Raw genomic sequence first — 24,882 nt, 5'->3', positions numbered from 1 at the left:
GCTACAAATAGCAGCATTAGTTATTAGATGCTCACAGGTCTGAAACTTCCTTTCTTTCCTTCCAGTAAAAGATGGAGCACAAAACAGGTGCTTGAAAGAGGATTTAACATGCTGTAATAGGGTTGGGTCCAGGACAGAAGGGACCTTTGTAATTACACACTGACTTAGATACCTCTACAATTTTGAGTATTTTAGCCTATGTCTTTCAATAACTTAATCCAACAGTTAATTGCTCTTTAAAAAAATTGAAATTAGTTCCTTATATCTTTTAGTCAAATGGACACTTTTTCCTTACACTCTAACACATATTGCTCAATAAGAGTGAACAGGAACAGGTGAAAAACTCCTCAGTTCTTTTACCATCCATTACTAGCTCAGATCCAGAAAAGTAGCTAGTAAGTTCTCAGTGGGCATGTCTATAAATTTATTAATATGCCATAATTACAGAAAAATTTAGTTTAGTATTTGTAATGAGGTTCTAATTTAATGAGCTGTAATCAATGCTGCTGCACATTAGTGCAGATTAAATTTTTTTTGTGATGCTACTGCACATTAGATTAAATCTACTGTGCATTAGCACGGTCTCTGCCTGTCACTAGATTTAGTCTGCTGCACTCCATGTCTTGTGTAGATGTACCCAGTAGAATTGCTCAAGTAGTAGTCAGGATCTAATCCATTGGAATAGACAAACTTCAGCCTTTTTCATGCCCCAAAATGTGATTTAACATATCCAGTGGGCTTTTTGGTATAATGTTTTTTGTTTAGGACTAGATTCTTCTTTGCTGTTGTGGACTGAAGCATACTTAAGTTGTCTCATTGGTAGGAGTAGGAGTAGTAAACAAACAAGGTGGTATTCAATGGTAAACCACGAGTGACTGAAAAGACATTATGAAAAGATGAATGAATTTCTGTGGGTCATGTTCACTTTCCAGGGTGTATCTACACTTGCCTTTGATTTGAAATCAGTTTATTTCCAAGTAAACTACTTACGAGTAAACACTTCTGGGCAGGTCTCTAAACATGCAGGGATGTGGCAGCAGATTTGCTGCTCTTAGAATCAAACTGCTTCCACTTTCTGCAGCTCTGCAATAGGCCCCTACCTCTACCAGAGGAAGCTTGAGGCTCTGGCTATAGCTGCCAGCAGCTGGCAATCCTCTTTAAAAATCAGCCCCACTCTATGCTTCCTGACCAGCTAGTTCCCTGGCCAGGAGCAACGTGCATAGTGCAGGAGCAGCACACAGCAGCTCTCCCCTACCCAACTGGAGTACTGCATCCAGGTCTGGGTGCTGCACTTCAACAAGGATGTAGAAAAGCTTCTTTGTGGACCATCTCTTTTGTAGGGGCAAGGCTACCACCAGACAGGCTGTCCTTGAAGTGTGCAGTGCCCTCCAGGATGTTCTGGGGCTCACTGTGCTCTAGGTGCACAGCACCTTGGAAGTGGTGGTGGGGTTCTGTGCCCTGGAATTCCTCCAGTGCATTGGGACCCTGGATGAGACCCACATCCTCATCACCTGCCTACTGCACAGTGACTGCCCCTAGTATAACTGGAAGTGTTTTCACTCCCCTGTCTTCCAGGCTGTTGTGAACCACGATGATACCTTCATGAATGTGAGGGCCAACTGTGCAGGCAGTGCCCACAACACCCGTGTGTTCTGCAACTCCACCCTGCCAGAACTGGTGCAGTGTAGCTGCTTTATGCTGAGGGGATTGGACATGCAGTTGGGTGCCATGGTGGTCCTGCCCCTCCTCATCATGAACCCCACCTACCTGCTTTTTCTATGGCTCATGCAGCCTAACACAGGCCAGCTGGACCCCCACTAGGCCCACTTTAATCAGTGCCTGGGCTGGACCTATGCCCTGGTGGAATGCAGGGCACCCAAGGGGTTCCTAAAGTGACACTGGCACACCCTCACTGCCCACCTCAACTTTGTTGAGTCTAACTTGCCTTAGGTCATCATCACAGCCTGCATAACATCTTGGAGGTGTGGTTGGAAGAGGAACAACAGACAAAGGATGCCTGGGAACACCACCTGTGGCAGCAGCAACAGTGACAGTGACAGCAGCAGGCTCCCCCACCAAGGCACCAGGCAAGTCACACCCCCATGGGTCAGAGCACCAGGTGCAAGAAGCACTGGATGACTACCTCCTCCTGCACTCCCCACTGTAGCCTGTATGGACAGCTGCCCACAGACCACCAACCCCACCACCCACCCCCAGCACCATTCTTACCATGGACAGGTCTCAGAAAAAAACAAGTTTTTATTCCCCTCACGTCAAACAGAGCCCCCCCCCTCCGCACTTCCCTTTCCAACAGAGTCTCTCCACCACCTACCAACAGTAAAACACCCTCTTTGTGCAAATTATGTACAATGTGGTTTGTGTGCCATCCTGGGGTGGGGGGATGTGGGGTGGTGGTGCCTAGGAGCAAAGCCTGGGGCAGGCAGCCTGTACCCTGGCTTCTGGCTGTTCCACCTCAGGTGTACATGCCATGGCAAGTCCAGCAGGCAGGGGGCTCACCCATGGACAACAGTGGCCAGTCCAACATAGCTGGTTACGCCTTCAGCAGCCTGTGTCCAAGACCAGCAGGGCCAGTGTGCTGTTCTGCCCCTGCTGGAGGCAACTCTGGCTGTGTGCTTCCATGAAGCCAGAGAAAGCAGTGGGTCTGGGGCCAAGTCGGGTGGCTATGTAGTGGGAAACCTAGGGCAGGGTCTGGGGCAGAGGTTTCTTGCTGCTGGAGGTGGACCAGGACTAGGGTGCAGGAGGGTGGGCAGAGGATGCTGCTTCTGGGAAAAGGATGGCTGCCAGGGGGCAGGTGTTGCTAGAGCCAGGGGGCAGGCAGTGGGTGGCATGAAAGCAACTACCAGGGCCAGGATAGTATCCAACACGCAAAGGTTATCATACATAGCCTTCACTGCCCTGCCCAGGATTGTGGTCTGCTTCTGCAGGGTCTCCACCCACTCACATCCCAGGGCTCAGAGCTTCAACCAGAACTCCCCATCTGCCTCCTCACATTAGTTGTGCATATCCTTGAAGGCCATCTCCTTCACTTGATAGGCCCACGCATCTGCCAGATACTGCTCTAATGCTCTCACCAGCCAGTCCAAGAGAACAGTGCAATCCGGGTTCCACCTCTGGTGGAGCTGGTGCATCCTCAGTGTCCCAGCTGTGGGCAGTGACAACCCTAAACCCGCATCCTGGCTGCCAGCTGTGGCATCTCCCCCATGTGCAGCTGCAGGGTCTATACAGCCATGAGAGAGAAGCTGTTTCTCATGGGAATTTGTGGGAGTTTGCAACATTTCTGAGATTTGGATGCTCCAAACTAGGGGCTCTGCACTGCCTGGTTTCAGATCCAGGATTAGGTATGCAGAAGTGCCCAGAGAGACAGGCCTGGCTCCTGGTAGCACCTGCTACTGTGAATCCAAACCCTACTGCTGCCCCTTCTCCTGCAGGCCAGCTGCTCTCCTGTGCTGCTTCCATGCCCATGGTGACTGGGTTAGCTCCCAAACAACTGGGACATGTAGATGGTTGTGCACCCACCCTCCTGGTAGAGGACCTCTCCAGGGAAGCATCCCAGGGCCCAGCCCCCACCACACTGGTGCTACACCCCAAGCATGTCCCTGCTTCATGTGTCCCCAGTGGTGCACAAGGAGCTGTTTTCATGGACCAAGGGTTGCTTGACTCACTATGCCCTACACGGGGAGGGAAGGCAGAGGCAAGAGGTGGGGGGCATTCAAGATTTAGAGCAAGCAGCCAGTTAGAAGAGGAGACAAAATGTTATGAGTGAATACTGAGAAAACAGTTTAATTATACCTTTAATATATGTTGGCCCCACAAATCTTACTTAATTGTTCTAATGACTTTAGTATTAGGCTGTTTTTTCTATGCATTTTACTTACTTAAAGAGAGATAGAACCTGAGTCTCTGAGAAGTCTTTCATGCCTAGTTCTGGATTCAGTGTTAGAAGCTGGGAGACAAAGCCCAATCAAATCCTTCTTCCACATTTTCCTAAATACAGCAGTACCTGTTTAAAATGTTTTTTCAGTAGCGTGAAATGTAGTCTCAGAAGTCAGCAGACCAGTAGCAGGGAAGTTATGATCTTGCCTTTACGCTGCCTCTTGATGAAGCCATCTGTGGCTAGCCCATGTGTAGATATGAAGTTTTAGGTTTATAATCTTCTATCACTCTCCAGTTCAAATGTAACTAGAACTAGCTGGTTCTGGATGTAATAGGATGTGATAGGAATTTTTTTCTGCTTTTTTTGTATACTTAATGGTATTTTTTTTCAAATTTATTTTTGAAGAGGTAACAATACTGCTTACAGCTACATTTAGGCACTGTGTGGTGATGATAGATAACTTTCTTAATACAGAAGAATTTTACTTCCTTCCACCTTTCTTTTAAGTATAATAAGATGCATAACATCACATCATAGCACTACATGCAGCCATTAATTCTTATTGAAAATGATTAATTATTACTACTCTGGCCTCCCAAAAAATGTAAGCATAAGAAGGTTAGGGAGGGGGGCAAAAGAGATAAATTGAAAGTAAATTATGTTTTGAGGCACTGCTCCAGATTTTTATGTATGTCCATCAGGTTAGCTCTGATGTTCACATTAAGATGAAGAAAGCAGTTCTTTTTGGGACTGAAATTTCATAGTAAATTGTCAGTGATGTGTGAGATAAAAGGGCAGAGTTCTTAGTCATTCTTGTGGGAACATATTAATTTATGGCCAGATCCAACTCACTGTCATAGAAACCTTCATTTAGGTTTCTGCACATGTAAGTGCCTTGTCCAAGGCACAAGGCTGTACAAGCTGACAGCCATGTAAACAGTTAACAGGATATCTAAGTATTGATCATGGATTTGTCCATATGTAAATAGGAAATTTTAGGCACATGAGTGGATCTGAAATTCCTCTTCAGAGATTAAGTATCTAATTTAAGACTGCATATTAAGCTCTTATGTAAGGCACACCAACAAAAGATCCAGAAGGAGCAGATGAGAAGCACCTAAGTGTGCAGTGGAAAGGCATTTAGTTCAGTATAAAATGCATCAGTCTCCGTCAAGAACAGAGCCGATGGTACGGTAATACCCATCTCTTGCATAATAGATTAGTAGTTAAAGCATTGGTCCAGGAAATGAGAGGCCTAGAACAGAATTCTGTTACCCCTTTTGTACCTAAATGACATTTGTCCAATCAGGTAAGCGGCATTCTTGAATATACACACCATTTCTGCTTCAAATGTAGTGTGGACAAGAAACATGTGCTTATATTGAACATGTGCAGTAGTCTATGTGCTGACTACAAAACAAAATGGCTATGTGTGCATGTACAATGGAGCAAAGCCCTGGAAAAATGAAGGTGAGAGGGGCCTACTCATGTTTCATCTCTAGTAAAGGAACAGTGGTTCTATGCCCCACCACCAAGACAAAATTTGAAATTGTATCTCTCCAACATCCTAGCACAGTGCTCTAACCCACTGTCCCCAGACAGGCACAGGTTCTCACCCTCTCTGTGTGAAGAAGGCCTAGAACATGGGTCTCACACTTCCTGGATAAGCGCTCTAGCCACTCCGACGTTTGGGCTAAAAAAACCAGGAGCAGCTGTTACCCATTGCCCCTGCAGCTGTCATCCAACATTCACTAATCATGGGTTTTTGACTAGCTACAATTTTGGAACTTATTCATAAACACTGGGCATATGTACATGGCTGCATACCTGCCCAGTTAGTGTGCAGATAACTAAGAATGCTCAGTATATTTATGTATGCTTATCTAACTATGCTGCATATATAATAGAAGGTAATTGTGAAACCTGAGTATAAGTATTAAAAAACAAACAAAAAAAACTGTTTATACAGCTGGATACATGCTATTTAAGCACATGAAGGGTAATAGAATTCTGCCCCTGGCTTCTAGTGCATCCTCTGCCTAGGAATGTTCAAACCCGTATGTCTCACCTCTCTGGAGTGTGCCAGGAGGCACATTGAAAGCATGGCTGGAGAAATAAAAAGAGTTGGAAAAGAAGGTGGATAATAAAATCAGAGGCAGAAATTGGCAACAGAGGCATGAGGCATGAGAATAGAATAAAGAAGCAAATGGAAGAGACTAAAAAAATATGGAAAAGACCATATAGGGAAATGGACATTAAGTCCTATTGTGACTAAAGGCATCTAAGTGCCATTCATGTATTTGCATATCATTGCATTTTACAATTGGATTTTAGATCAGGTTTCTATCTGCCTAGCTAGACTCATCCAAACTTGCCTCATATACTATATTTAGATGTATTTATACCCCAGTACCTTTAGGAAAATAGGATTTGCAGCATAATGCTCATGTGCTGCAGAAGTCCTTCATTTCAGCCTAAAATTCATTTTCACTAATGCCTTCAAGTCTTTCAGTTTTGGGACCTTAAATGTTTTGGAGAGAAACATAAGAAATCACATCAATAAAAATCCTTAATCTGTTTCTAGCTCTTAGTGTTCGGAATTGAACATCTGGAATTTGCCTATGGACTTATCTTTGGAAATAATATGAACCACATTCTGCAGCTACTAATACCAGTGTAAATCTTGAGTAACCCTAGAGAAGATAGCATAATGACTTTAGATTTCTTACCATGTTACAAACAACATAGTTTGCCAACAAGGCTTTTTTTTGTATCATTACTATGGAAACAATATAACAAAAGATAATAAGAATGATGCAATACAGTCTAAATTATTCATAGGAATTTGGAGATACTCATTTTCTGTGACCTATATGGCCACAAATAGATACTCAACAGATGGCAACTGGAAAATATGTTAACACTTATCTTTCTGCACATCTCATTGTGTTATCAAAATCATGGAAATTAACAGTTTCAGTGATTCATATTTGGTTTTGTAGCTCTTTATATTCCTGCCTTCAGATACATTTAGGCCAGGTACAAATATTACATTTAGACCGGTCTAAGTGATCTGAAATTGATTTAAATTTGTAACCGTACAAAAGTTTCTTGCATATAGACCAGTCTAAAAATGAAACTCGATCTAAGACAGACCTAGTCCAAGCTATATTTAGATCAATATAGGGCATCTTTTTAGGCATGGTCAAGAGCAGGGAGCACAGTGTACAAAAGTAGGGGAAAAGCTCTGATGCCACAGCAATTGAAACTCTGTTACCAGATTTGCCTATCACTTTGGGGTGTGCTCATTTTTAGGGATATGTTTTTAGGGTCTTTGTAATTTTATTAATGCACTGCTTGTGTTACTTGTGTTCCTATACGGAGCTCTATCTCTCCCTTCTACAAGCCCTCAGCCCCAATGGAGCTATCTTGCAGGACTCAGTTTTAATGAGTCCTCTTTGGAGTGTGCCAGGAGGCACATTGAAAGCATGGCTGGAGAAATAAAAAGAGTTGGAAAAGAAGGTGGATAATAAAATCAGAGGCAGAAATTGGCAACAGAGGCATGAGAATAGAATACACACAAATACACACAGATTAACGTGACACATCTGACCCGGCTTCATTGATCAGTATGGACAGGCTGACACCTTCATATGCCAGGAATCAGTTTATTAAGGTGACAATAAGATGCAGTCAGACACAAGCACACAGGTGAACAGAATACTTCAGAATCCAGGTGGGTGTCTAGCTGACACCCTCATGGGCCGGCATTCAGTTTATTAAGGCACATCTGAGCCAAACTGAGTCAATCAGCCTGTACAAGATGATCCCCTTACGTTTCAAACGGAGCACGTCTCAATCTTTTGCCTTAACTGTCCTAGCAATGGTAGCCTCTTGATGAGCAGACTCTACGGTGTTTCTGGGCTTTCCAGGGATCTTTAGCTTAAGTAAAAGAAGCGTTGTTGCAGAGCATGTGGGGAAGGAGAAGTAGAGATGGAAAAATATACCCAGTTACCACCAGTTTAACTATAAATGTTATTTATTGCTGAGTATATGAAATGTATAATGGTACTAGTAATAATAGACATGCAAAGGAAAAGAAAAACAAACAATTATAATACTACCCTGGTTTTACTAAGTATTTGGGGAAACTTAGTTTAAACTTAATTAATAAAGTTCAGGTTCAGAAATCTATGCCTAGAGACAAAAGAGAAGAGACAGCGCGTGAGAGCTGGTGTTTTACTAGTCCAAGGCAGTCAGGTTTTAATGCTGACAGGTAAAGTTCATAGCACAATCCTTGAAGGGAGACGATCTGTTTTTTCCAGCTTCTCGGTAACAACAGCAGATGGTGTCAGAGAGATTTCTTCTCTTCAAGCACACTTGCTTGCTGATTTTACAGATTTTTTTATACCTTTAATTCAGCCACTTTAAAGCATTTTTTTAATAGTGTAAATAATTGTCTTTTCTATTGACAGGGGGTTATCTGGTTTGGAACATCACAGGAAATTGAATAACAACCATGAAAAATATAAGTTTTTAAGGAGTAACCATCCCTCTTCTCTCTCTTTCCTCCCACCCAGGCTCTCTCTCACCCTTTGACTCCTCAATCTACATTTTCACTGACTGCCTGTCCTGTATGCATACCAGACCAGCCTCTGGCTTCTTTACTTTTCATTCCATCCAGGAAGAGCGCACACCAACTGTTGAAACTTCCTTAGCTTGACAAAGGGTTTTTGAACCCGAAAACTTGCTTAATAATTGTTTTCCAACTATTTAAGTTGGTCTAATAAAAGATATCAGATTCACGCAAAGAACCTTGTCTGCCTAAGGAGTAACCAGACACTTAGGAGCCAGCTTGAAATTCTTATGGATAGCAGATATACTGGATGGGATACCTCATTGTTTCTTCAGAAACAATAGATAGCTTGCAGTGTCAGAGTTTTGTATTTTTACCTGTTGTGAATAGACCTCAGCTTAGCATGACTTTTCCAGATTTTCCTAAAAGGGATTGATTACTTGGAGTGTTCATAAACTTTGTGGGGAGGACTTCCACCAGTAATCCCGGGAAAAGTATGACAGCATTTGTGGTTAGGGCTCCAATGGGATGGATACTGTGATGAACCCTTAACCACTGTTCAAATGTCACCCATACCCCCTCTGACCTGGTCTCTTGCCTCAGCATTCCCTAACCTGGCAAGTGAGTTTTAGTCCATCAAGTTTAAATAGGCCTCCTATAGTGGGACCAGGGAATGTACAGCCCGAGATGCCTATTAAACTTTACTTCTGCTTAGCTCTGGTTAGATGAGGGGGTGTGTGTGTGTGTGTGTGTGTGTGTGTGTGTGTGTGTGTGTGTGTGTGTGTGTGTGTGTGTGTGTGTGGGGCAGGGGGAAGCCTGAAAGTGGCACTCAAGCACATCCCTCAACCCCCTCTGATCTGATCCCTGGGGAAATCCATTAGTGCCAGGTGACTCCAAGTCTTACAGCACAGGCACTCACTGTACTGACCCATCAAGGCAACCCCCCACTCCTCTCCTGTTATTGCAGCCCCATCCTAGTTGTGAACAGTGCCCTCCAACCCCAACCCCTCCCAGTGTATTCAAAGAACAAGAAGGGTGCTGGAAAGCCAAGGGTGGTGCACAGCATGACTCTTCTCCCGGGCTCAGGTTGTGGGTTTAGCAGAGCATCAATAGTGGTGGTAATTGTAGATTTATCCAGGGTCTCAGTTCATCCACCCACCAGGTTGGGGTCCCTGGGGGTGAGCTCTTCCACTCCCTGTGGCCCCCCTCATGGTCTGGGCCCTGCTGTGGAGGACTGGTGCAGCTTTGGCAGGGATAGGCAGGCCACAGTTTTAGTCCTACAGTGTGACATAAGCCACAGGTGTGGCCAAGGGCCCTAGGGGTGAGGGACAAGGGGCTGGGGATCCCATGAGGAGGAGGCAGGAGTCCATGGTCCCTGCTGTGGTTATGCCTACCACCCAGAAGCCTCCTGTGTGTGATGAGGTATCCAGCCAGGACTCCATGGAGCCAGATTACCTGCCTCTGTGTGGGAACAGGGCCTCCAACATCAGTGTGGGGCTTGCTGTCTCCCTGAGCCCTGCACTGCACATGAACAGCCTGCTATTCCCAGCCAGCATGTCATACCTCTTCTGCCTAGGTCTCACAGAAGAGCTCTGCCCTGATCTCACAGATATTGTGGGGAACACATATACTGATGATGAGTTGTGTCAGGTTCTCCTTGTCCACCTTGAGGCGGGTGCTGAGAGCCCACCAGTGCACTTGGAGGTGGTTGAAGATGCACTCCACCATCATGCAGCACCTGTTGAAGCAGCTCCTTCTGGTGGTCAACCTGCCCCCCATAAGGCTTCATCAGCCAGGGCAGGAGGGGGAAATCTTGGTCCTTGATGATGAGGGGAGGGATGACTACATCACTGATGATGAAATTGGGGGACCCAGGAGCATAACGCCCACTCTTTATTATCCTGAGGCGTGGGCAGTTGTGAAAGAAGTGGGCATCATGGGCATTGCCTACACAGCTGGCAAAGATGTGGGTGAAGACACAGTGGTGATCAATAATGCCCTACAAGACAATGGTGAAGTAGCCCTTATGGTTGCTAAATGCCAGCATGCCCTGAGCCAGGCAGAGGATTGGGGTGTGGGTACCACCCACAGCCCCCATGCAGAATGTCCTAGGCACACCTCCCAGATGGCCTCTTCAGCCTTCATCTTGCCCATACCAATTTGGTTAGCAGTGTAGCAGTAACTGCGGGTGGTGGCCAGCTTCATGACACGTCTCCAGCAGATTGCTGACATCCTGGTGTGTGATGTGGGGGACCAGCTGGGTGAAAATGTCCATGAGGATGGCCCAGTGCATGTTGAAGGTCTGGACCAGGACAACATGCTCCCACTAGTCAGTGATGGTGGTATGGTTCCAAAACTAGCATTCAGTGGTCTGGAGGTGGTGCCAGAGCACCCCAGAGTTCATCGTATCCTGGGTGGCCTCATCCTTGTCAGCCATGGGAAAGTTAGCCCAATCCAGGACACTTGGCATCTGCAGGGTGTGGTGGATAGCCCCATGTGGGATGTCCAGCTTCTGGTTTGGAGACACAAAACCATGTCCACAGTGACCAGCTGCTGTGTCATGTCCAGGTGGGAACATGTGATGTCAAAGAATAATAGAATCATAGAAAGTTAGGGTTAGAAGGGACCTCAGGAGGTCATTTAGTTCAACCCTCTGCTCAAAGCAGGACATCCCCAACTAGATCATCCCAGCCAAAGCTTTGTCTAGCCAGGTTTTAAAAACCTCCAGTGGAACTTCTACCACCTCTCTGGGTGCCCTGTTCTGGTGTTTTACTTTCCTCCTGGTGAGGAAATTCTTCCTAATATCTAAACTAAACTTCCCTTGCTGCAACTTATCCCACAGCCTCTGGCAAGAGTGATTCAAGGTGACAAGCAGGACACACCACAGCTCCTGGGTCTCCATGCTTGGGCACAGGTGGTGGGATGCCATGGCAGGGTAGGGCAGCCTGGGACATGGAGGCATGTGTAATTCACATCAGAGGGCAATCACTCTGGGGTTTCTCTGGAAGCCTCTGAGTGTGGGGGAGGGTCCACGGTGACACAGCAGTGGGCTGGGGGCATGCTTGCCCATGCATGACAGCCAGTCAGGGGTGGTGCAGGTGATCAGCTATGCTCAGCGACATCTAGCATCCCAGGGAGACAGCAAGGCATGCTGGGAGGCATGCAGGGGAAAACACAACCTGCAGTCCTAGGCTAATGCAGTTGGCCCACCAAAGGGCAAACGTGTACACTGTTCACTACCATTTTAGCCTAGGCTACTTCTAGAAAGCATGTAACTTAGAACATTTTTCCTCTGACTTCTTGAACATCTGTCTTGTGGCCCCAGTGATCTCCAAGCAATTAATTCTACTGTCCGATTGTCTAATCAACCTACATAATTATGAATATCAATCCGTTTTCTTTTATATCATCCACATCTCTTAAGGTATTATTTTTTATCATTTTATCAAGTTCTAGCATCTTTAGATTAAATTGTATGTCTGTTATATTTTAAATATAAAATATCTTCTGATTACGATGGGAAGCTTTAACAAAAAGGTGGGTGTCTCAGTGTGTTTTAAAAGCAATCAGACTCTGTGCTGTGGTAATGCATTGCTTTGCAGCTATGATGAAGGACTTAGAAGAAGGACCTCTTTGTTCCTTATTGTAAAGTACTGAATCTGTTGGCTGGGGCTTTCTGTCACTGTGGAACAGTAGTTAAAAGAAGAGACCCACAGGGAGTTAATATCAATCTGAGCTCTATTAATTGCTGGCCAGAGTCCTGCATTAAAAATAAGTCCAGTCTTCAGAGGAAGGTGCAATAGAACACAGACAGCTCCCTGAACCACTCTGCTTTCAGGAGCACTGGCATAAGTCTAGAATAAGTCTACATAGGGCACTGGAGTTGCATGTTTTTGTATGATGCAACTGAATGCAAAATCCGGCCTATTGTTAACAAACATATTTTAAAATTATTTTTAAAAGTGTTTATATTTAAAAGTATACTTTTTCTGTTAAGTCTATAGTTCATTTTAGTATTTCAGCCTGGTATTCTTTTGTATTAACTGCTTTTGAGACAACGGGGTTTTCAATTCAGGTAGATATTCAAGCAAAATTGCAGTTCTGTTTCTCTGAGATAAAAGGCCAGCACTGTCATCTTTTAATATAATTAATGATAGTCTCTGTTTGTATTTTTTTTTTAATGAAAGCAATATAGAACCCTTTTTCTATTTCTATGCAAAGAATTTGTATTTATTTTAAAGTATATTTGCAAAACAATTATTTTTATTTTCTGAAACAACTTGTTGAACAACATAATTTTAGATTGTTTAGTATAGTACTGATTTGCATTTTCAGAAACTGACCGTAAACTCTCCTCTTTGCCCATATGTGTTAGTTTGATACAATGCCAAGAAGGCTGCTATAAAATCAGCCAATAATGGCACAAAGTAGACTCTTGGGCACTTCCCGGGGCATCTAATAGTCAGAGCTGCGATAATTAGTGTGGTTTATCTTAACCTAAGCTATTATCATTACTACTTAGAGGGAATGATGCAGAACTTTAGGAAAGTGGGGAATTAAAAGAAAAATATTATGTATTGGATATGTCTCATAATAAGCCTCACATAAACTGACCAGATGTCTCAACTAACGCAGAATACTACAATACCCTTAATATCCAAATTATCTGGAAATATTTCTTTATCACAGTTTTCTCTAATATTTCCCATTCTTTTTGTTTTAATGAAGTGCTATGCACTTCTCCATCATTTCATTTTTGTTTACACTACTCTCTTTTAGATATTTAATCTCATAAAATGTTACCAGACAGTAAAATATTGTACTGTGTCTATACACAAGCACAGTTCACACACTTCTATTACTTCTGTCTTCAGAAGCATGTTGTGTTCCATTTTGTTTCTTATCCACGAGACCACATAAGGCAGAGTGTAAAAGAAAAAATGTCTTCAAAGAGTAAAAAAATAGCAATATACTATTGATAGGAAATGACATGTGCTGGCTATGATCCTTAAGGGTAAAGGATAAAAAGTTATTGTTGTTAAAATAAGAACTTTAATCACATTAAAGATGATGGCAGACACACACTACCTTCTCACATGACTTAAGCTTAAGAAGTCCAGTGAAAGTAACCAGTGATTTGGCTTCCTTGCTTTTTAGGTATCCAACTTGAGAGGTCATAAAGGGCCTTGAAAATCAGGCCTCTTAAAGGTATCATAGCACACAGGCACATAAGTAAGCTATTGGGAAGTGAAGAAAAATGGGAGTTTACAGCATGTCAGCTACACCATAATTGCCCATGTGCAGAAGCAGATTCAGGATTTTTCAAAGGCGTACATAGGAACGGTGATTGATGCTGTAGGGGTGCTGTGGCCCCTGCTTCTGGCCTCCTCCTCTTCCCCATGCCACAGAAGCAGCTGTCAAGGACCCTTTTTAACTCCTCAAAACAGGTAAGACTTCCCACCCTCTTTTCGCTTCCTGATCAGGAGTACACCTCCCTCCCATTTCCTTCTCCCTCCCCTACTTGCCACTGGCACTGCCCCCAATATCCCAGGGTGAGTGGAGCTCCTGTCCTACTCCAGCTGGGCTGTGCAGGGTGTGGGAACAGCCCCTGTCCAGCCCAGCTGAAGCTGCTCTGGATCTCCCTCACCTCAGGGACAACAGGGACAGCAGCAGTGACAGTGGCAGCAGCAGGCAGGAGAGGGGAGGAACATGAGGGCAGAGGGGAAGCAGGGGGGAAGAATTCCTCTCTTCTTCTGGGACTTAAAAATGCCCCTGGCTGCTGCTCCTGCCACATGGTCTAAAAGGGAGGTGCGTCCATGCCACTGCACTCACTTTGGATCCACCACTTCCAGGGTGCACATTTTGGCCTTTAATTTTGTAGTAAATGAAAGATAACCCACAATTAACCACACAGTGAATTAGTTACTATGGGTTAAGCTTTCACTTAAAAGTTGGTCAGATCATGCATGTGAGCAGTTGTCATGGAACACTAGACACGCTGTAAATCCCTGTGCATCTTTCCCGAATTAACTTTCCTGTGTCCTGATGCTTTCAGTGTGGACATTCAAGAAGAAAAGCAGCCTATACCATTAGTAAATACTGGCCAAAGGAAAAGATACAGGGTATGTAAATCTGAATATTTTAAACTGAATTGAAGTTTTACATATTCAGACTATAGCAACTGAGCAATAAGTTTGTGTGTAGGTAACCCAAACAAGGTTTAACTGAAATTGTATGTTGTATCCTTGACACATCTACTGAAGCTTACTGCACATAGAGCAATGTTGAATTGTTGATTACAATATTTAACATGTAAGCAATCACAGCCTAAGCATAAACTCTGCTTTGCTTTGATTACATGTTTTAGATACCTTACAACTCTGTCAACAGCAAAATTGTAGCTGAGGGTAGAAAGGTATAATTATTCCCTTACAAAACCTTCAACAAATGTTTTCATTAGGATGTTTTTGAGGAAATGTATATCCTTCAAACTAATGTACAAAATAGATTCTGAAAGGGAATGTCTGCAGATCTACTGATAATCAGTTGCAGGAAATTAAAAGGAGATTAAAAGTGTGAAGAGAACTCTAGAACTTAATGATGAGAGCTGCTTCTTCACTTATCTTCTTGAAAATAGATTTTAATTAATAACAAAGAATAGACAGGAAGGCATTTAATAGTCATAGGGATGATGATGCAGTCTTTCACTGATGTAGAAAGTGGTGGCTGGTTCTAGTTCCAATTAGACAATACTAAATTATTCCAAATAGCAAAATACCAATCTTATAGTGAAAAGCTGCTGGAAGATTAAACACAATGGAACGGGCAAAACATGGCAAATTAACTTTAGTATTGGTAAGGGCAAAGCAATGAACATGGATAAAAATAATTTGAAACACATATGTACACAGTGCTGGCCTCCAAACTACTTCTTATAACTCAAGAAAGAGACCCTGGAGTGATTGTGGATAGTTCTCTAAAAGCAATGGCTCTCTCTCTTGTCCATAATCTTTCTAATCTAAAGCCAGAAAGAGCTTGACTTCTTTCCAAGATTTTTAATAAATAACTGTCTAGAGAACTCAAATGCACTTTAACTAAAATGTTGTCATTATTAATATTAATGACGTATCTCTGAAGGCCAAATTCTGCCCTGTTTCATTCATGCAGTCACAGTAACTTTAATGAGATTGCACAGGTAGGAGTGAGGGCAAAATTTGGTCTTTTATGATTAAAATTAGATTTCTATTCACATAATGTAGCTTGCCTTTCACCATTAAAGATAATGGGTATAATTATCCATCTTTTGCTTCTGCGTATGTGCACTCTTTCTTGATCTTCTAACTGTCATAGCTAATTTGCCTCTTTTCAGGAATGAAAGGTCTTTTTAAAAACAAAATTATCTGCCCTACAATATGTCTTTCAAAACCAACATGTCACCTATAATATAATTGTAGTATTCTGAAGATCTTAGATAAAGCCAACTTGAATGCACAAGGGAATAACTAGGACTAATATGATTAAATTAAAGCAGAGATCGTTTCACTTTTTATAGAAAACTGAATATCATGAAGCCACACCTGTACAAATGGCAGAATATTTCCTCAGTGGAAATAAGGTACTTAAAACTTACTTAAGGTAAGGAAATAAGGTACTTAAAGCCAAAGGAACCTCAAGGAAACATTCAAGGGGGAAGTAGAGATGATCTAAACCTTTCTTCAATTTGTATGCAATTATGTATGTTTGAGAATGCCTAGATTATGTTTCAGTTTGGTAAATTCAAAAACAATCAAGTGAATGAAACGGGACCAGTTCTTTGGGGCTTCTTTGCCATACGTAAGATATGGCAAAGATGAATCTGTGGCACTTTAACATTCCTCAGTTCCTGGGGAAGGTTTAGTTTTTGCTGTCTGGTAATGACTCACAAACACCCATACTATCACCAGAATATAGCAGTGCTCTCCTGGTATTCTGTTCAGGCCAAATCCTGCTTTACACCTTCTCCTTCCTAGTATTCTTTCCAAGCTGATAGTTTTGAGGGGTACATTAGACACAGCAGCCATGTCCACACAAGTGTGCATGTGCGTTTTGCAGTGCCTCAACAGCTTCTGAGGTGCCACAAAACACACCCTGAGCACATGATTGTGTTCTCCACACTGCTTATTTGCAGCATGGAGGCAAATTTAGATACCGGAAATCTTGCTATCAAAAAGAAGCACACTGAAAAAAGTGGGGCAGTGTGTGTGGCAGCTGTGTGTGCCATGTGAAACCAGAGTCTGGCTAGTTAGAGCCACTCATGCTTGTATCGCCAATGCTGGAGTCTGGGGAGGTCCCCAGGACACCAAGTAGGCTGGCCACAGCCTCCTCTACCCCACCTGTAGCATTTTTTCCTGTGCTAACCCCATGTGCAGGGGGGTGCAGTTGCCATGGGGAGATAAGCAGTGGCACACACCTCTGCATGTAGGGACACAGCCAGCAAAGCCAACCAAAGATACTTGACAAGAGGGATGGCATAGAAATTGCCCATAGGAAATTTATATATTGGGAAAATCCTTAGTTGACTAGATACAGATACTTTCTAGACACTTTGTCCTGCTGAAGGGGACAGAGACCAGGACTCTGGTTCAAATACTGCAAACATGGTGGTAGTGGTCCAACACATCTGGGCTCTTATTAAAAATGACGTCCCATTCCCTGTCTCCATTTTCACAGCCTCCTCCTCCTTTCTTCTGACTGAGACAAATGGCTTTCGTTCTAACCCATTATCTAATAACACAACAATTTCTAGGATGGCTCCATGCATTCTATCACTGCTGCTTCTCTCTGCTCAGTATTTTATACATTATGGAGCAGAGCTTGCTAGTGTTGTTAATGTAACACTATGAATCTCATTTGCTTTATTCAGTTCCCAAAGCCTTGGTTAGACAAGGAACTCTTATAATTAATCCCACAGTTTTCTGACACTTTCCCATGATAGCTAGATCCCATCTCCCAACAGGTTTTAAATTACTTTGGGATTTATAGAGTGAGACTTAGGTGCAGGGAGACATGAGAACATATACTCTCAAATATGAAATGCTACTTTCATACTGACAATGGTGAATCCAAGGGGGTGCAGTGGTATGGTTACTCCCCTCCCCACTCCCATGCTGGAACTAGCTCTCCTTAAGGCATGGTGACTAACTCCATTTCTCCACAGCCCAAAACATCTGGATCTCCTGAAGACTCTTGGGAGGAAATGAAGTCAGACCATGGGGGAAGGAAGAAAGGGGAGAAGAAGTCAGACCAAGCTGCAATTATGTCTCCAACTGCAGCGGCCTGGAGTGCTACAAGCAACACCAGGGTGAGTGAATGATTCTGCTAGGGATGGCTACCAGCTGGGGCACAGGGAGCTGGTCAGAGAGCAGGAACAAGAGGGCGGGCTGCCCTCTATAACACTATCCCCTGCTAAACCCAGAAACCCATGCAGCTGGTCCTCAAAACTGGAGCACCCAGGCTGGTGGGGAACACCCAGTAGGATCAGGCAGGGAGCAAGGACAATAAATAGGGATATGGCCACTGTTTTGGGCTTAGAGGAAGCCTGAGAGCCTCTTCTGCTCCATGACAGCTGGGGCTACAGGGAGTGGCTGCATGGTATGCCAGGCTCATCAGAGGACAGCAGCAGTTGTAGGAAGGTTCCTCTTTCCTGCCCACTGCTCCCTTCCTGGGGCCCTGGTGTTGTGGCAGAAAGCCACCTTGTTTCTCCCCAAAATCTCTGCCCTGTGACACTGTGACTAAAATCTATGAGCTGCAACCATTTGATGAGGGTGGGCCCAGCACACAGGGGACCTCACCCTCGGCCTGTCTATTTAGGTAACTTGAGCTGGCTGCATTCCTGGCGGGGGGGAACCTGTTCCCTCTGCCCACGGGACTGGCATCCGCCAGCTGGGTGAGGGGCATCTACCTGGGGAGCTGGAATCTGCCCGGTAACAGGTGATGTATTTCAAATTGGTTGGCTGACAGCCAACTGGGGATGACCTCCACTGGACCAGGTGAATGAGGTCACAGGGGCTATATGGGTTGTGGGGGGGAGGGCAGCTCGCTCTCTTCGGCCATGAGGTGAAGCAGCAGCAAAGCAGGGGAGACAGAGAAGCCTTACCGTCTGGACCTACCTCTCTCTCACCCCATGACTCCAGAGGGGAAACTCAACCAGCCTCTGGAAGATGCCTGTGAGTAAGCTACTCAATCTGATTAGATATTTAGCTGGCAGTAACACAGATGCGTGATCAAAAGGCTACCTCAGCCACACTGTTTGCTCTTTAGGATTTCTAAGATATTGCTCAGTCCTGTACCCTAGTTTCCCCTACCCCTCATAATCAATAAAGTTCTCCTTTTTGACTGGTGTGGGAGACTTATTGAGGGGTGGGTCTAAATTATGCCTAAGAGACCCCTTAGGTCTGTGGACTAAGGGAGACTTTACTTTTTGCCCCCTTGACTTGGGGAAGTGCCACAGTGCCTGTACTGGGTCAAGTACCTGTTGGACTATTAGGCCTGTGTTTCCCCAAGGACACAGGGCCGAGACAGTCCCTTCTCAGGGTGGTGGCGGCGAAGTTACCCCCAGACTAGTGAGTGTGCTCTGGGAGAGGGGTCGGCCAAGCATAAGGCGCCCCTAGGGAGGCATTCGGAGTCTGGAAGGTGGGCAGGCGCAGGGAGGTGGGCGGCTCAACGCAGGAGCGCCCCCTACTGGCCCGCCACACGTGTCACCTGCCAGCCCAGGGTCTCCAAATGCACTTCCCCTTATTCCTCCATTGTCTGAGGGGTGGTAGGTTGTATCTGCTGCCCCTCCCCTCCCTGTCTTTTCTTAATCATGGATCCACCTATGCAGAATTATTACACATTTGTATAATGAAACTCTTCAAACTTGGAAGAGGAAGGAGATTTGCCTATAGAAAACAGCCAAGATAAAGTCCTAATCTTGCTGAATGTTTTAGGAAGCAAAGTTAGTGTACCTGAGCATTGATAATAGTAACACACATTTGGTAGAAGGCATCAAAATACTGAGAATTAATAATGCTTCCTACCAAACAGATGGAGGCAAGGAAAAGCTTATCATGTCATAGCTCAAACAGGTGGAAAATGAAGATTTAGCTTCTGAATGTTTCCTTGACACTTCAGAGTCTTCATCCATTTCTAGTTTCTCAATGGCCTTTTGTACAATTTGTGCTATGCCTCTTTAGCTACTGAAATTCTTTTAAACACCTCCATTTTAATTCACACAGACTATAGTCACAGCCAGTGGTGAGACAAAGCTGATTAGCTCATAGACTTCCTACTGCTAGACTAGAAGGAAATTCTGATTCTGACATGTGCATCTTCAGAATTTAACAACAACATAATGGGAAAATGAGTTAAAACGGATGCTTGGATGGTGTTGGGCTGAATTTGATATCTTTTTGAGTCCTTGCCTCATGATTGAACTGGCTTCTAATTCCTAAGTAAATGCTACTTTGAAAATGAGTTCAAATGCTTTCTTATTCAAGTGTTATAACTAATATACCTGTGGAGATGTTATATTGGGGGGGGGGTGTTGCAACAGATTCCACTCTGTCAGGCATGAGTCTGTTATAGATCTGTCCAATAATTTAGAAGATTTTTATTCAATGGTTTCATGTTAAAATATATGTGTAACGAGTAAAGCTATTTTAAATCCATTTTGTTTAAAGCATACAATCAGCATTTGCCTTTAAAAAAATCATTGACCCAAATCCCAGGATTTTTTTTTAAACACAAACCATTGTAAATTGGGCATACTAATTTATAAATTTATAAAATGTTTCCACCCTATAATTTCTTAGACTGCCTTTTTAATAGTGTGTACTATTTTTTAACAATATGTTTTATTTAAGTCGAAGAATAATTTGTCTCCATTTTTAGTATTATTATGGAAATATAGGTAAACAGATCGAACTTGGTCTTATAATATAATTTATTGTATATCTAGGGGATCTAAATGTTAACATCTAACTCTTATTAACTCCTCTGTATTTTCTGGTGAAAGGAGAACTGATTATGTGTACTCTCCCCTGCTGCTGAACTCAGTTAACAATCTACTCATCATGATTTAAGCAAATGTTCCCACCATTTAGGTTAATGGGAACTTTGTAGAACATTTTTGCCTTACTTCAAATCCAATGAGTACATTTTAGATTGGTTTTAATGATATTTTTAAATTTTGAAAATAGCAAACGTAAGACATTAAATAGTATTTCCAGTTTACATAATTTGAATTCTTAATAGGTTATGATGTTGAAAATGGAAGAAATGAAGCTAAATTTTTTAGCAAGTCTACAGTCCCAAGTGCCAGTTTGACTTACCCTATACACAGCAGGAGAAAAGTCCAGTAAGATGTACGTTTTATCACTTTTCCCTTTTGATTCCTGAAGTTTATTAACATAGTTATAATGAAATTTGGTTTCCATTTGTGTGCAGGGGTTCAAAGACATTTTGAGAAGTAATAATTACATGAGAAAATATGGATGTTTTACCTTTTGGTAATTAATTAAATTTGACAACTATTTTTACATGCTGTCAAATATTTAGAAAGGGTACTGTAAATAGGAAATACATGTTAAGGCAACAGCTAGCCTAATTGAGTCTCAACCAAAAAATTAAAGAGAAGCATTTTTCCCCTTGGAAAAGGAACAAAAGGGGTTTTGGTACTTCTTTATATTATAGTTTTTATCTGTCATGCTATCACTAGTGCAAAGATCTGGACAATTATTAGTCAGTGTGCCATCTGGAACCTAAGAGAGATCTTGATTGAAATTACTTCCCAAACAGTAATTTAGACTAAAGTTTCTGATCAATAATGGCAACCTAAAGCCTGAATATACTTATTTGTGGGATCATTTCAACATGCTAAATGACAAAATATGAACACCTAGCTTCACATTAACTCCGTCTAAAAAAAAATAACTCAGAGAAAAGTCAAATTGTTTATGAGATCCTCAAGAAACTAACAAACAAACCCCACCCCCAAAGCAATTAAAATGAGAGTATTTGAGTTCACAAATCTTACTGGCATTTTTTTATAGAGACCTGCTTGATTGTGGAAAGTTTTTGTGGCTGTGTTGCAGTCTGGCAAATAGCTGATTATCTAGACCCGGTAGTAGGATAAGAATCGATAGTCCCTGCTGAGACCAAGGATCTGGATGATTTTTGTTGGGCAGGATTTGGCGTGTGAACCAACATTCATTTCTCTGTAAAAAAATGTATGTTATGGAAATTAAGCACTTTTCAATGATACTGTAGCAGGGCCCTGAGGTGCCTGCTACTTGTGGAGCAGCAAGTAAGGAGCCCAGCTGCTGGTTTCCAGGGCAGCCACAGCAGTAATAAAGAAGCATAGCTGTGGGTTGCCAGGGAAACCGGTGAGTCAGCTGACCGGAAGGGGCAGGGCCTGGCTCCCATTTAAACCCAGGCTGAGGCCAGCCAGGAAGTTCCCTGCCAGCAGCCATAGAGGAAGGAGTGCTGCTGGACTGAATAAAGAGGAGAGGCTAAACTGCAGGTACAGCTTTGAGACTGGGGGAAGGATAGAACACCCCAGGTGTGGCAGGACTAATGTTATAGCTAAGTAGCTTGAATTTATATTGCAGCCTAGGGGCTTGAGCTTTCTGTTTACTGTTTACCACTGGTGGTTTGGGAGAGGCTATTAGGGGTTGGAGGAGGATAGGGGACCCATGGTAGTGTGGGGGACCCTAGTGCCAGACAGGGTGCAGCATTTTGGGGTGTGCAGACCCCAGCCCTAGAGCAATGGGCCAGGCATGTCTATGGCCACCTGCGCCCATCTTTGGGGGAGTTTGAGACCCTGAGGAGGAGAGCTGGGGCCAGGTATGGCTATGGCCACCTGAGCCCCAAAGCTGTGGAAGCCCCGAGACAAAGGGGGCAGTGATTGAACATCCATGGGGTGCGGTTGCGAGACAAGGTGGCAGAAAGCTGGAGCGCCAGAGAAGGCACCGAGAGTGAGATAGATCTAACAATGTTTGGTACATCAGTGAGGCTTGAGGTGTGGTACAGGGGTGATTGGAACCACGCATAGCCCATAAGGCTGGGGTGCACTTAGTCGCACAGTACAGAACAGGGGCTAGGATACAACAGAACACCTTGTCCAAGGGGACAAAAGGCAGCCTCCCTTGTATATATAAAAGATCAAGACATGGCAGGTGAGATTTGAGGGTGCTTGAAGTACACTTGGCATGGTAGGGTGCGCTAGGGGAGATCACGGCCGCTCCTAAGACCCCACGCCATGACAGCTGCCACTCTGTATTTGCTTTCCTTATAAAAAAAAATCAATATTCTAGACAAATCTGAGGGGCAAGGATTCATGCTGCTGATGTACTTATTGGACCAACTAGACACATGCATGACTGTTGCACAAATTCTGAAAACCAGAGGGCAATCTCTAACAGGTTGGAGAGGGCCTAAATCAGCTAACCCATAAATTTGTATCCAGGCTTCTATGGAAGATACTTACCAAACTTATGTTTGCCAAACTTAGGGTGAAATCCTAGCTCCACTGAAGTCAGTGGCAAATCCCCATTTATGTTACTGGCTTCTTTAACACTCCAAGCTTTAAAAAAGCATTACCACAGTGTGCCGGCAATAGTAGTATGTGAAGAGAATACTGCAACGGGCATGCTAAATTAATATCATGAATTTATTTTAAACACAAATGGAGACATTTTAAGGGTAATCAGTGTAGATCCAGGTGCTCAATCCTGTGCCTGTAGGCCAAATCCAGCACCTGGTATTGTGCCAGGACCCAATTCTAGCATGTAGCACCCAACTTCAGCATATGGGGCTAGGCAGGGATGACATGGAGCCTAATCCTGGCATGCAGGCCCCCATCCAGCCCACGGACCAGCCTCAGACAATGTATTTAGTCTGTGGGGCCAACACATTGAACATCACTGCTGTAAACCATGTAGAAAAATAAAATTAAAAAAGCAGCATGAACGTTATATTTGTTGAACGTAACAAAAAGGATGGCATTTTTTTTTTCTGGGAGATAAGTAAACTACCATGAAGCTCCAAATGGATGATTGACTTATTATCCTATTTAGCCTTAGAAAAAAATAATCTCATTTAAAGCCATTGTTCAATTATTTGTACAAAATCCAAGAGCCTGTTATAGACTTGGTGCATTAAAAGCAATGACTATAGAAGCTTTCACTATAACAAGCAGAAGTCTGAAAAGAAGTTAAATGATTAAGTGATACTTGCATATCAGCATGGATGTCTTCAATTATGAAGCTGTATAAACCCTTTGAAATTTCACATGAAATGATTTGATCCATTAACATGGGTCAAAGACTTTTAGCATTGGCTCCATGACATTCTCATTAGCAAGCTAATGCAATGAAACTTAGGACTGTAAGGTGGATACATGACAAGCTGGATCATCATACTCAAGGAACAGTCATCAAACATTCAATTTCTAACTGGAAGGAGGTTTCAAGTCTGTCCTGAATATGATACTATCTGAATTCTTCATTTATGACTTGGTAGATGTGAAAGTGCACAGATAGCAAATTTAGATGTCACATATTACAACTCCACATGTTAGGAGTTGTAAGTACTTTGGAAATAGGATCAGGATTCAGAACAACCTTGATAAGCCAGATAAATGGCCTGTAATTAATCAGATGGAATTCAAACAAGACAAGTGTGCAAAGTACTGCACTTAAGATGAAATTACCAAATGCAAAAATACAAACTGAACTGGTTAGGGTGCAATATTGCAGAAAATCACCTGGGAGCTATAGCGGACCAGAAACTGAACACGAGTCACCTGTGTGCTCTTGCTGCAAAAATAAAAAAGGCAACATTGTATTGGTTTCTATTAACAGGAATGTCTCTTGAAGGTTTATGAAGTAATTATTCTTCCTTTTACATTACTGGCGAGGCCTTACCTAGAGTACTGTACTCAGTTTTGGAAATCACACTTCAAGATGTGAACAAATTAGAAAATCTAAAAGAGTAACAAAAAATGATTTGGAGGTCTCAGAAACATGACATGATATTACAATAAAAGGTTGGAAAAACAGATTATTTTGCTTGGAGAAGAGATGACTGAGGTGGGATTTTACAACAGTCTTCAAATATCTGAAGGGTGGTTATGAAGAGGATCATAATAAATTGCCAGAGGAACTAGAAAAAAAAAATCATCTTAAATTGCATCAAAGAAAATTTAGGTTGGATAATAGGGAGAATTTCAAGAATTAAGGATTGAGAGAGAGTACTTAAAGAGGTTATGGACTCTCTATCCTTGGAAAAGTTTAAAATCAGGTTAAAAGAACACTTGGCTTGAATGTTTTAGACAGGGATGATCTTGCCTTGAGGAGGGTGGTGGACTAAATGACCTCCTGATTCACACATC

Source organism: Crocodylus siamensis, chromosome 4, assembly GCF_052110815.1.
Source record: "Crocodylus siamensis isolate JL-2025a chromosome 4, ASM5211081v1, whole genome shotgun sequence".
NCBI lineage: Eukaryota > Metazoa > Chordata > Crocodylia > Crocodylidae > Crocodylus > Crocodylus siamensis.
This window is presented reverse-complemented; position numbering follows the sequence as displayed.